At 30.4% G+C, this 15,069-nt stretch overlaps 2 non-coding genes across 2 annotated transcripts; both read left to right on the forward strand.

The window, feature by feature from the left end:
- Positions 1–212: 212 nt before the first annotated feature.
- Positions 213–319, forward strand: LOC121209258 (small nucleolar RNA R71). The gene has a single exon (XR_005904374.1). It is a non-coding gene; the product is annotated as a small nucleolar RNA R71 (small nucleolar RNA).
- A 4,594-nt stretch (positions 320–4,913) lies between these two features.
- On the forward strand, positions 4,914–5,020 carry LOC121209115 (small nucleolar RNA R71). The gene has a single exon (XR_005904232.1). It is a non-coding gene; the product is annotated as a small nucleolar RNA R71 (small nucleolar RNA).
- The last annotated feature ends 10,049 nt before the right edge of the window (positions 5,021–15,069 follow it).

Raw genomic sequence — 15,069 nt, forward strand, 5'->3', positions numbered from 1 at the left:
TGGCATCCACTTCATGGATTCCAGCAACTCGTCTTTCTGACGTTGCTCGATTGGTTGGCCACCGATAACTGTTACTGGTGATCCTCTCGATGATATCATAAGCCTCATTGTAAGACTTACATAAGATAGCACTGTTAGCAAAAGCATCTACTACCATCCTTATGTGAGCATTGAGACCATTGTAAAATGTCTCAAGTTGGATGCAATGCAGAATTCCGTGATGAGGGCACTTTTGTAATAACTCTTTGAATCTTTCCCATTCCTTATACAAGGACTCATCATCCATTTGTTGGAAAGTAGTAATCTCATTTTTTAGCTTAGCAATCTTGCTAGGCGAGAAATACTTCACAAGAAATCTCTCTGCTAACTCTTACCATGTAGAAATCGAGTTCGGTGGTAGTAAGTTTAACTAGGCTCGAGCTCTGTCCCTCAGCAAGTACCGGAACAATTTTAATTGTAATGCATCTTCGGGTACTCCAGCTAGCTTGAAAGAGTCGCTCACCTCCATAAACAGTCTTAAATGAATATGAGGATCTTCAGTAGGCATTCCACTGAACTGGCCCACTGTCTGAAGCATCTGGAACATGACTGGCTTCATTGTTGTGCCTCGATCTCGGGTCTTCTAATACCTGGATTAAGGTCATTAAAAACTGGCACGGCATATTGTTGTAAAGCTCTATCCCTATCATCAGCAATAAGGATAGGATTTTGAGCAAGGTTTGCTCCGTTTCCTTGATTGATATTCTCGAAATTCATCTCTTTGGTCCTTCTCTAGTTCGCTTATCTTCTTCGTTGGTGAAAGGTTCGTTCTATTTCAGGGTCCACTGGGAGTAAGTCGATAATTCGGTCAATACTTATAAACACCTGAAATAATCAGAGAAGAATTAATTAAGTAAGTAAAATTGAACAGGAAAATAAAAGAACCAAAAAGTAAAAATAAATTCACAAATAATGTTTTTTTTAGAAACAGTCCCCGGAAACGGCGCCAAAAACTTGGAACGGTGGAAATGTGCAAGTGTACACAATCGTAACAAGTAATAAAATGACAAGTAAATGTCGAGTTATCGTACCCACAGGGACTGTAAAAAGCAATATTTATGAAATTAATTAAAACACTTTGGTGAGGTAAAAATAATTTTGGTTTGAAAAGAGTGATTTATAAACTAAGATTTTAAAACTAAGTAAACAATTTAAATAAAATAAAAGAGTTCTAGTGCACGATTTCAATTAAGATTTAATCAAGATGATATAATTGTGTTGGATTAATTATACCTTTTTAACTTAGAAATATTAAATTCGTGCTTATGCTGTTATGAATAAATTCATGACAACCCAGTAATTTGCTACCTTATGAACATATTTACTAATTAAAAAATTTCATTTATCTCTTGAACATATCCCTATGCCAATTCAACCGACAAAACAGATTTAATAAAGTAAACATGCTATCGCACATACATACTTATTGAATTAAATTATCTCTCGCATATTCCTATGTCGATTCAACCGATTAATTCAACTTAATAAACATGTAAAAGATTATGTGAAGTAACAAAGTAGCCATACCTTGAAACAATTTAATCACAACAATCTTGCAAGTTATGCCAGGCATATGTATCGCCAAATACAATGCTAATTTAATTTTCAGTTACCTTAGAAGAATTAAACATGTACTGATTAAGTACCGAGTCCATTAATTGCAATTTCAATCCGTTGAAGCAATTAATTCTTTAATTATCTAAACAATTATAATGCTAGATAACCTAAGCATGTTTTTACTTAATCAAGCATTTCACTGAGGCCTATAACAGCATAAACACTATTTTAATAATTCAAGTAGGCAAAATATAATCAACCCAAAACGAATTAAATTCAAGCTAAATTGATTAAAATAACCATTTCAACAACAATATTTTTCATAGATATGTTCATCATAAAAACAATAGAAATTAAAAAAGAAAGGGAACAGAAAGCAAATCCAGTGTTTCTCTACGGCTTGACTGTTGCTCGTTCTTAGTCTCCGTTGTCTTCACCGAGCAAGGCTTATATAAATCCTTGATTGCTGCCAAAGATGGCTGAAGAACACCTCTTTCTCAAGAGAGGAAATAGGCACAATAAGAAGGGAAAATGGGATGGAGAAATGGAGAGGAAACTTTGAGAGAAGTGAAGAGAGGATGAGAGAATGTTGTGAAATGAGGGATGTTGAGGGACGCTTTAAAATGGGCTGCATAGGGTGGCTTTTATAGGGTGGCTTTTATAGCTGAAGAGGGCTTCTAAAAATAGCCAATTCAGCAACCAAGAGAGCCCTCCCATGGCCGGCCACACACATGGCAAGGTTGAAGTTTTCAACCTTGCTAAAAATAGGCTGGGGCAAATCTACGAAGCCTAAAATAAAGGTGGGGTTTGAACGTAATTTGGAGGTTTTTCAAGAGCATTTTTGCAAGAATATTTTATCAGCTAATTTTCTGATTTTGGTCAGCCAATGGACGGTTCTGGTCATCCCAATTAGTGGCTGGTTCGGCTCACTCCATTCGGTTCAACCAGTGCGGTTCACTAGGCCCTTTCTTCATAATTAATTAAAGTGAATTCATTTAACCTAAATTAAATAGGAAATAAATTAAAATTAATTTAATTATGAATTAATACACATTTCTGGACCATCTTGAGCTGGAAATTAATTGGCCTCGATACTTCAAATTACTCTCGGTTTTGTTCTTCTCGTAGTGTTCACCAGGCCCTTTTTCTCCAATTGAGTAATTTTGTAAAAAATAACTAAATTTAATCAAAATTAACTATAAAATTAATTAAAATTCATAATTTTCATATTTTTAACATAATTTAATTATTTTTCGACAAGAATTTAACCAGAATAGCATGGTTTTAAGTTAAAAATGGTACGAAAAACTATATAAATTTTTGTGTTTCCATATTCATCCTCCATTAAAATTTTATGGGTGCAGAAAGAAGGGCTGATCCCTCTAATGTTAGAAATCTTCCAAGCTAAAGCTCTTTTATGCTCCTTTAATACCTTCAATAACTCATCTTTCTCATTTGGTTGCAAACCTGATACAAAAATCACTAGTAATGTAGAATTATTTCCAAGAAATGCATACTCTAAGTGATTTGGTAATTGCTTCAATTCCAATTTGGGATGTTCTTCAATAGAGGGTTTTAATTTTAATTTATCGTTTACCGTAATACCCTCATAATTCTTCTGTCTCAGTGAAGACTCATTAAAGTCTAAATCAATTTTTGTCTCACTTACCACAACAATATCATCATCTACCTCCTCGCCTTGGACAAGACAATTCCAACATATCCTTATGAACAATTTCCTGCAAAGAATCTTAAATAACATGGTCAATAGAGTCAATAAAATAACATGAATCATCTTGTTCTCTAGAGAATCACATGGCATCAAAGATTTTAAAAATAATCTCTTCATCACCTACTCTAAGCACAAGTTTATCATCGCTCACATCAATGATGGCCCTAGCGGTAGCTAGAAAAGGGCAACCTAAAATTAAGGGCACCTCAACATCCTCATCCATGTCAAGCATAACAAAATCAACAGGGAATATGAATTTGTCTACTTTTACAAGGACATCTTCAATAATACCCCTAGGATATTTAACAGATCTGTCAGCTAATTGAATACTCATCCTAGTGGGTTTTGGTTCCCCAAGACCAAGCTGTTTGAACATTTTATAACGCATCAAATTAATGCTAGCACCCAAATCAGCTAATGCTTTCTCAATGTTTAAACTACCAATAAGACAAAGAATAGTAAAACTTCCTAGATCTTTCAGCTTAGTCGGTATTTTATTTTTGAGAATAGCTGAACATTCCTCGTTGAGCTCCACAGTGGATAACTCTTCAAACTTCCTTTTATTTGTTAATAGCTCCTTCAAAAATTTTGCATATGTAGGCATTTGCAAAATCGCTTCAAGAAAAGGTAAGTTAATATGCAATTGTTTGAAAAGTTCAAGAAATTTACCAAATTGTGCATCCATGTGGTCATTCTTCAACTTTGCCAGATATGGGATTGGTGGTTTATATTCTTTAAGTACCGGTGTTTCACTCACTTCGATTTTCCCCTCGTTATTTTCCTTATCAGATTCCTGTTGCAGCTTCTTTTCAGGTTTAGCCAACACTTTCTCATTCTTTAGTGTAACTGTTTTCATATGCTCTCTTGGGTTGGGTTTGGTGTTACTAAGTAAACTACCTTACTGCCTTTCTGAAACCAATTTAGCAAGCTATCCAATCTGATTTTCAAGCCCATAAATTTACGCTTGCTAATTTTTCAAAGCTATCTTGGTGTTTTGTAAACAAGTCTCTGACACCGAAATGAATTTTTCCAATATCTTTTCAAGGTTCGGTTTCTTCTCTTGCTGATAAGGTTGTTGTTGAAAGTCTAGAGAGGGTTGTGGTCTTTGGTTTCCTTGACCACTCCATGAGAAATTTGGGTGGTTCCTCTATCCTGCATTATAATTATTACTATAAGGATTATTTTGAGGTCTAGAATTATTACCCATATAATTTATTTGCTCATTCTCCATGCTAGGATCGAAGGGTAAATATTCTAAATTATTCATTCCACATCTATTTGCGTCGCATTGCATCACCGGATGTACTTGCATAGAAACACATAAACCATCAACTTTTTTATTCAAAAGTTCTACCTGATTCGATAACATGATGACCGCATCTAAGTTAAAAAAACATCAACTGCTTTTTTCGGCTTCGTCCTCATGACTTGCCACTAATAATTATTCAGTGACATTTCATCTATAAACTCATAAGCCTCTTCAGGTGTTTTATTGTTCAAAGTACCATCGGTTGTTTCGTCGATTAACTACCTAGTTAAGGGATTCAAACCGTTGTAAAAGGTTTGAACTTGTTGTTATAGAGGTAACCCATGGTGAGGGCACATTCCCAATAAATCCTTATTCCTCTCCTATGCATCATATAGGGTCTCTAAGTCCATCTGGACGAAGGAAGAGATATCATTCCTCAACTTAGCTGTCTTAGCCGGTGGAAAGTACTTTAGAAGAAATTTCTTGATCACTTGATCCCATGTAGTGATAGAACCTCTGGTAGGAAGTTCAACCACTGTTTAGCTTTATTCCTCAACGAGAAGGGAAACAACCATAGGTGAGTGGCATCGTTAAAAATGCCATTTATCTTGAAAGTATCACAAACCTCCAAAAAATTAGCCAAATTTTGGATTTTCATCTTGCAAACCATCGAACTGAACAAATTGTTGAATCATTTAAATAGTGTTCGGCTTCAGTTTGAAATATTCGCAATAATGGTGGGTCTCACAATACTCGATTCAACCACAGTTAAAGTGGGCTTGGCATAATCATACATAGTACAAGTAGGATTTGGATTTACAGGATTCGCAACAACCATAGGAAGTACCTGATTATTCTCATTTTCAGCCATCTCCTCAGTAATAATTATCACGTCCTCTTGCTCTTCCACTATATTCTGTAGACTCTGCCTTACTTTTTTACAGTTTCTGTGAGATGTACTTTCAATTTCCCTGTTAAATACTAATGGTCCTGACGGGTTTCTTCTAGTCATAAACTAAAGGAGCCTACCAGAAGCAAATAAAAGAAAAAAATAGAAAACAAAATTAAACTAAAAACAAAAATAAAATGCATTCAAAATAAAAAAAATGTCTAAATTAATAAAAATCGAGTATTCCTACTATTTTAGTCCCCATCAACGACGCCAAAAACTTGATGGTCATTAAACTAACTAAAATTACTACAAAAGCAAGCGCACCTATCTAATAATAGTATAGTTATGGTGAGTAGGAAATATCGTATCCATGAGGACTAAAAGTACTAGTAATGATTGTTTTTCTATTATTTAGCCAACAAATTAATGGATTGATTTTAATGAAAAATTAACTAACTAATTACTAAGAACGCAATAGAGAATGAATTAGGAAAATATTTGAAGAACACCAATGAGATAAACAATACCCAGGAAACAATTCATCTAGACTTCACCTACTATTCTGAATCTGAATTACAATTTATTCACTTGTGTTTTGATCCGTGGAAATCCCTAAATTATGTTAATATCTATTCGAGAGTAAGAATAACTGACTCTAGGTTGATTAATTGAAATCTCTTTCTAATTAAAACCCCTATTGTCGCATGAACTCGATCTATGGATTCCCCTACTAGATTTGACTCTAATCTTGTAGATTTATGTCGTCCTATTTCTAGGATTGCATGCAACTCCACTCAATTATGCTAGATCTAATCTTAAACAAGGACTTTTGCTCTACTGAAATAAGCACATTAAACATGAATTAATATCCTAAAAATATTAAAACATGAAATAAGCATACATAATTGAGAACAAGAATCAAGTATTTATCATGTAATTAAGAAACAAAATAATAAGATCCATCACAGGTTTCATCTTCCCTAGGTATCTAAGGAATTTAGTTCATAATCTGGAATGAAAACATCTCAAAGTTAAGATAACAACAAGAAATAAAGAAGCCCAATAAAACTTCTAGAGAAATTAAATGAAGATCTTCAATCTTGAAGGAGATCTGCTTCTGAGTTACTTCTGATAGTGTTCTTCGAGTAATTTCTTCGTTCTTCTCTACGTGCTCCTTTAGGTCCTCTTCTACTATGTATTTATAAACTTTAGAATGCTCAGAATCCCTAAAAATTGGTTTTTTTCGCGTAAAAGAGAAACAGGATGCGAAATTGACACAGGCTAGCACATAGGCGTGTGGCTAGCTCGTGTGTCTCACATGGGCGTGTGCCCAGCCCCTGTGGAAATGCCCAAGCTGTGTAGATCCTGAAAACAACTCTTTTTGTATGATTTGGCCCTTTTTCGCTCCTTTCGTTCCCCTATGCTCACCTAAGTATAAAAACATGAATTTAAAGGAATAGGAGCATCAAATTCACTAATTTACATAATAAATCATCCAAAAACGCATAAAAATGAGATTAAAAATATGTTACTTTTATAGCTTATCATTCACCCTGTAGAACAAACTAAACAGGAGGAGGCCCACAAAGATGGCACTGCTAGGGCATCGGAATCGACGTATGAGTCAAGCTACAATAGCATTGGGTTTATTTGAATCAAACCACTTGAAGCCATCAGTGCAACCAATTGTTGCACTAGTTGGATCTGAAGCTCTTATCCGTGATGCTTATATTGTAGGTACTTATCTCCATACGCCGCTATTTTAAGCTGGAATGACACTTGAAGACAGATATTTCTGATGTTTAGTTGCATCTCCTACGTAAAGGAGCATTAAATTTGGGGTTCAAAGTGAAATTTTATCATTACTAATTTGAAATTTCATAAATTATAAGAGTCTAATTGAAAAATATTCTATTTTAGGGGGATCAGACCCCTGCCAGCCTTGACTCAACCACTGAATAAAGAGCTTTTTTTCGAACTTTTTCAATGAAGTCATGAAGTATTGAGTATTTTCTCACAATATTTTTATACTTTAAATATTTTTGGTTTAAATTTTATATTAATTTCAAAGTTTATATTTTCAATTTTCACTTGTTACAATAATTGATTTACTTTTTCATAAAAAATATAAATAAAAGCTTCTAAATGAAGTAAAATTATAACATTTTCAATCATTATTATTATATCAAAATATAAATATAGTTTTATTTATTTGAAGTTATTTGTTTATAAGATGTTGAATTGTTTTTTCAACATGTTCCTAATTAAAATGTAATTGAATAATACGATGCACGAACAAATATATATATATAAAAGTACGAGTTTAAAATAAGTGTTTTTTTAACATTAAAAATAAGTGTTTTTTTTAATAATAAATTTTTAATTCAATTAAATTATATAGTAGAGTTAAATTGAATTCAACTTATTAAATTAAGTAATATTAATTAATTAGTAATGATAGATAAAATTATATAATAGAATTTTTTTGTGTGAGTTTATTTGTTTGAACTTAATAATGGAGTGGAGTATCTTAGTTATTAATAAAAAGATGTTATTTTAAACTAGAAATTTTATCACATGTGTATGTATGTAAAAACTAAATATTTAAAATATAGTTTTGTGCTTAAAAATAACATATAATAAATAATAAAATGTATGATTTTAAATTAGTTAGTAATAATAATAACACACGAAATAGTAAGTAAAATGAAATCTAAACACATGAATACACAAATTAAGATTACTAAATGAATACAATTATTTATCATAGTGTTGAGTTCATTTGTGGTGCCATCTCAGTCAATAATATTATGTAATTAAGTGTGCATAATAAAATTAAAATATATAAAAAATTAAGATTATAAAAAAATCAAAATAAAACTTTGGTTGAGTTGTAAATTTAATGTTTTGCTAACCCAATTTTATTGATTTTTTAAATAAAAATACTAAAGCACCCTCATATAATATACTTTATTTAAAATAAGAAAGGATATTAAAATATTTTTACTATCTAAGTTGAGACCCGATTGATGGGTGAGACCAACTCATAAAGAATTTTATAAATGATATAAATTAATTATTATTGAAATAGTGTTAAAATCATATACAAAATAAAATTAAGATTTATCATTATAAATATTAAATAATAGCATTTAAATATTATCAACTTTATTCATGCAATTCCATGAGTGTGAAACGAGGTTTAAAGGGTGGAACATTTTATTGGTGGGATGGAAATCGGTTTTAGGATGGATGGTAGATTTTGTTTTCTCTACTATGTTTTTATGTTCTATTGAAAATGATTTTCGCAAAATAATTTCTGGAAATTTACTTTTCTAGAAAAGTTAATATTTTCTGGTGTTTAGAAGAATCTGTGTAAAATATTTTCTGTTGTTTGGTAAATTTCTTAAAATTATTTCATAAAAATTGTTTTCAATTAAACAAACATACATTTGAGATTTTCTTATTTTTCATTATTCAATTAAATTTATTTTTATTTATAATTTTATATTTTATATTGTTTTTCCATATATAAAAATATTATATTAAATTCAGATTCATTACAACATCATTTTTTAATTACATGACTACTAAGTGAGTATTTTTTATTTAAAAATGTGACATCAACAAAATTGACAAAAAAATTTAACGTTGTTAACAATTGAACTTGATTTTCAAATTTGAAAAGTAAAGGGACTAAATTCTTGAAAATAAAAGTACAAAGACTAAATTACAAATTTGTGAAGTATACATAGACTTATGGCATATTTTAACCTTTATATTACAAAAAATTTATTATTAATATATTTATAATTGTAATAAATATTTATTATTAAAATATTAATATTGAATATTTTCAATAATATGTGAATAATATTATTTAAAATCATTATTTTTAAAATTTATTATTAAAATAAAACTAAAATATTAAATAATTTCTTAAAATAATAAACTATATTTATTATATTAATAATTTATTATATAACTAAATATAAATAATTAAATATGTATGTTTAATAATATTGAAAAATATAATATTTTAAATATTTTTAAAAATAAAAATAAAAATTATTATCAATATAATAATATTAATCTTGATTTAAGTTAATTTTTATGTAAAAATAAAATTATCTATAGATGAGCTCTTTTCCGGAGAATGTCTTACATTTTTCAAAAGAGCAAGTCATTTTACAAGAAAAATGGCTTATTTTACCTTAACCTGTAAGTCATTTTCCATTGACCAAACCATTTTCTGTGAAACAAACACAGGAAAATGTAAAAAATATTTTCTATAAAATATTTTACATGTAAACAAACGGGCTCATAATGTAAAATTATAATGATACTATTTGTTTATAGTTCAACATCTATAATTCACATCATTAATTTTACATGTGTTGTGATTTAGTTGAATTTAAGTATTATTATTATTATTATTATTATTATTATTATTATTATTATTATTATATCCCTTATAAAAAAAACCCTCGGTAAGTAAGATCCTTCTTAAAAAAGATTAAGATTGAAGATGATGAGAGTTGAGATAAATTGAAACAAAAGAATTTTATTGAAAATTAATCCTTCTTTAGTCTCTTTTAATTTTAAAATTAAACAAATTGGTCTCTTTCAAAAAGATTTTGAATACTTTAATCCCTATCAAATTTGAAAGCAAGCAACTAAGGACAATTAATCATAGAGTTAATGTCTTCCATTATTCAATTGCATATAATTTTGATTGGTATAATAACAAATCTAGCCTTCGATGTTTACATTTTTTGTCATTTTGGCTTTAATTCTACAAAGTTTAACTAATTCAGCCTCATCATTTACACAAATGTTACGAGATAATTTTTTTTAAATTAGGACCAAATTGACAAAATGTGTGAATTTTGAGAACTAAATTTATTATTATATCAATCAAAACCATGTACAATTGATGGAAAACATTAGCGTCATAATTAATTGTACTTAGTTGTTCACTTTTGAACTTGACGGAATTAAATTACTTTGATTTTTTTAGAGAGACTAATTTACTAAAATTTGAAATTGAGAGAGACTAGAAAAAAGTTTTAACCAATAGAGTCCATTCAATACAAAATGCGAATTTGAGTAGGAGATGATAAAATTTTGATCCATTGCAATTTTAAATATGTTTGAGCATGTTTTTGTTTCTATTATTTTTTAAATATTATATAATTATATTATTTATAATTTGAAAATATTTTATTCTTTTAGAATATTTTATAAGTTTACTTATCTTTTATAATAATTATTTATATTAATTACATAAAATAAAAAAATATTAAAAAATAAACATGTATATTCATATGCAACACGCATGTTAAAGAAAAAATTAGTAAAAGTTAAATAATATATATAAGCAACAATAATAATTATTGTTATAAAATAAAGAGAGATGGAGAAAATAAATAATAAAAAAAATATGAAAGTAATAGAGAATGTATTTTATTGATCAAAAGGGATGGTTACAATACTTCATTAGAATCTCTATTTATAGGCATAAGAAGTATAAAAGAAGTAGAGAATTTAAAGTATACCAAAACTTTATCTTAATCATGATGGACATCCACTTAATAAAATATTCATAACACTCCCCCTTGGATGTCCATTGATAGATAATGTGCCTCATTAAAACCTTATAAGGAAAAGCCCTGTGGGATAAAAACCTAATAAGGGAAAATGAGTACACAATCTATAATACGCATAATGTGTTGCCTCATTAAAAACCTTACCAGGAAACCCAATAGGACAAAACTTCAGTCAAGGGAAAAAGAGTATTATCATTAAAATGTGTATTTACTCCTCCTCATGAAAACATCATATCTTTTTTCATATTCTACGTATTCAATCTTGAATACTAGTTTTTCGAATGACTATTTGAATGTATTTGATAAGCATTTATATTGTAACATCTCGAAATAGGGTCTAAACGGAACAGTGGTTGTGAAACCATAAATCCGAGGTAGAAAAATTTATTTTATTATCATTTTAAGGTCTATTCATGATTTCATGATTGTGTGAAAATTTCGTTTAGAAATTTTATCGATAGAGAGTCCAAATTGATATTTAGGACTAAATTGCAAAAGTTGTAAAATGTGTGCTCTAGTTCACAAAGGTACTAAGCACTTGTGAGTAATGGGTTTTTAAAGTGAAGGTCGTTGGATAGTAATTAGACCATTATAATAGTTTGGACAAAAATACCTAAAGGAAGGTAAAACACCATAGTATTTAATTAAGGGCATTTTGGTCATTTAGTTATTAAAATGAATTAAAAAAAAATTAAAAGCCAATTTTTGTCCATCTTCAACCCCTTGGCCGAATTTCACATGAGGAAGACATAGATAGGGTTTTTCAAGCTTCCAAGCTCGATTGTAAGTCCATTTTAGCCCCATTTTTAATGTTCTTTACGTTTTTGAAGTCCCGGTAACTTGATTAAGCTTATTCTAGCAATAATTTAACCTAGGGTTTATATTTGGAAAAATACCCATAGGTGAAATGTGTTTATTTTTATGTTTTATGGTAAAATATGAAGCTTTAAATTGTGTTAAACAACTTTTGCTAAGCGATTTTACGTGAAAACGAGTAAAATGACATAATCGGTAAAAATACCTAATGTTTATAAGTACATGTTAGAGTGAGAATTTGATGTTTCCATAGAAGGAAAAAAATTATCAGAATGTCATAAAACATAATAAAATAGGATGAAGTTTAATTTCCGAGCCTTGGGGAAAAAGTGTAAATATGTAAAAGTTTAGGGGCAAAAATGTAATTTTGCAAAAGTTTGAGTTAAGGACTGTTTTAATAAATGTGTGTATTAAATAAGCTAAATTTGTTATTATAGATCAAGAAGAACAAAATCTGGAGTTAGACCTGGAAAGAAAAAGATAGTGGACTAAATCGATATAGTTGATCGTATTTTGTTTCAAGGTAAGTTTGTGGTAAATAAATGCAATATTCTATTATTTTATGTTAACGTTGTTAATTTCCAGCATGTGTAAATTTATTTTATGAAATTATTCAAAGAAGACTTGATAAACCGTAATTTATACATATTTTTATCCTATGCTTAGCACATTTATGGACGATTTCTCCTTAAAATTGGTGAATTTGATGCTCCTAATCCTTTAATTTCATGTTATATACTTAAGTCAGCATAGGAGAGTAAAAAGAGAGAGAAACGGGATGGAAATGGAGAAAATAGACCTACGTGGGAGATCAACACGGCCTGGACTTTCTCACACAGACATGTCACACGGCCGTGTCCCTTTGGTAGGATTAAAGCATGACATACACGGGTATACTACACGCCCGTGCCTATTCAACAGCCTTGGCACAGGCTGGAGTAATCGCACACGGGCGTGTCCCTGCCAAGCCCAAGTATAACCCTATTCGAAAAAGGCCAATTTTGGGGGCTCTTAGGCATTCTAAAGCCTATTTAAACACTTGAGGAGGCACTTAGAAGGGGGACGGAGAGAAGGAAGCAAGGAATTACTCAAGGAAAGCCGATTGATCCATCTCATAAGTTGGATTCGTCATCAAGACTAAAGATCTTCCTTCAAGTTCCTTCATGAGTTTTGGGTTTTCTTATATTTTGTTATCTTTATGCTTTTGAGATGTTTTCTTTCATAAGTATGAACTAAACCCCCTAAATACCTAAAGGGAATGAAACCTAAGACGGATCTTGTTATTATTATCTGAATTGTATGATAAATATTTGACCTGTTCTTAATTATGTGTTCTTAATTCTTGTTTTGATATTCCAGAATATTGATTCAAGTTAAGCTCTTATTCAGAGGAGGAATAGACCCTGTCTAAGAGTAAATTTGTCATAATTAAGCGGTATAGATTGCACGCCTAGAGATAGGGTGATAAGATTTTGCCAGATTAGGGTGAAACCTAATAAGGGAATCCATAGATCGAGTTAATGCAATTCTAGGGTGTTAATTAGAAAGAGATTTCAATTATTCAACCTAGGGTTAGATGTTATTAGTCTCGAGAGAGATAATAATATAACTTAGGGATTTCTACGGATCAAGTCAAATGAATAAATCGTCTGATTCAGAGTCAAATAATAAGTGAAGTCTAGGTGGATTTTTCCTTAGGTATTGTCTTAATCAATCGAATTTTCCCAAAAGTATTTTCCCAAATTTTCTTTCTGTGCATTCTTAATTAGTAATTAGTTTAGATAACCAAACCTCTTAATTTTTAGGCTAGATAATAAAAAGGATGTAAATACTAGTACTCGTAGTTCCTTTGGGTTCGACAATCCGGTCTTGTTGAACTATACTACTGTTCGATAGGTACACTTGCCTTAATCGTGATAATAAGTTAGTCTCAAGAATGATTATTTCATAAAGCTTTAAAACCTATCACGAATATCACGTATCAAGACTCAAGCATGAATTGACGGATAAGTAATTTCAGAAAGTCTCGGTTGAACCTTAGGATGTGTAGGATACAAATGTCATGACATTAGGGTTTAAGGATACCATGCAAGACCATGCCAAGGCATGGCAATTGGTAAGGTTTCTAAGGTAAGGATATCATGTAAGACCATTTCAAGACATGGCATTGATAAGTTACTATAAGGCAAAGGTCACATGTAAGATTGGTGAGTTCATAAGGCAGGGATACCATGTAAGACCATGTCGAGACATGGCAATGGTAAGCTTCAAAAGGATACCACGTAAGACCATGACAAGTCATGGCAATGGTAAGGTACCAATGTATCCTTAGTATTCCACGTGGTTCAACGGGAAAATTTAAAGAGAACATCAAGGTAAGGTAAGGTAAGACGAGTTATACTAAAAAGGTAAGACAAGTTCATGCTAGAAGAGCAAAGGTAAGTATATAATGTTCATGTATGCTTGATAAGGAAAAAGGTAAGTAAAATGTATTAATAAATTTGATTAAGTAAGTAAGTATTTAAGTAAGTGAGTAAGTGAAGAAGTTCAAAATATGTCTATGACAATTAATGAAGTTGCATTAAGTAGTATCATTCCAAGTAGTAAGATAATTCTTATGAATGTTGTTATTTATTTGCATGCAAACTTACTAAGCTTAATGCTTACCCCATTTATTTTCCTTCTTTTTTTTATAGTTTTTTCAAGCTAACTCGGGGATTGTAAAGTACGTCGGAGGTCCGAGCACACTATCATAAGGATTATTTTGGTATAGCTAGACGTTTCATTTTGAGAATGACATGTATAGCATTGTAGCCATTTTGTGTGTATGATCTTATGGCATGGCTAATGAATGGTATGTAAATGTTTGATAATGATTAGCTATTGGAATGGCTAATCAAGGACATGTTTGGTGTTATGTATGCCTAAATGCTAGTTATTCCATGAAAATCATGAAAAAGGTGAAATTAGCTTTAAAACAATATCAGACAGTAGTAATGACATGAATTTGAAAAATCATTAAAAATAGTAGAAATGGATTTAGATAGTGAATAAGATATAGAATTAAATCTTATTGATACTATTTCCATATGAAAGAAACAGAGTAAATAAAGGAGTTGTATTTTATGAGATGTTTAAATTTTGGTGAGACAGGGTCAGAGTAATTTCTGAATCC

Source organism: Gossypium hirsutum, chromosome A10 (genome assembly GCF_007990345.1).
Source record: "Gossypium hirsutum isolate 1008001.06 chromosome A10, Gossypium_hirsutum_v2.1, whole genome shotgun sequence".
NCBI lineage: Eukaryota > Viridiplantae > Streptophyta > Magnoliopsida > Malvales > Malvaceae > Gossypium > Gossypium hirsutum.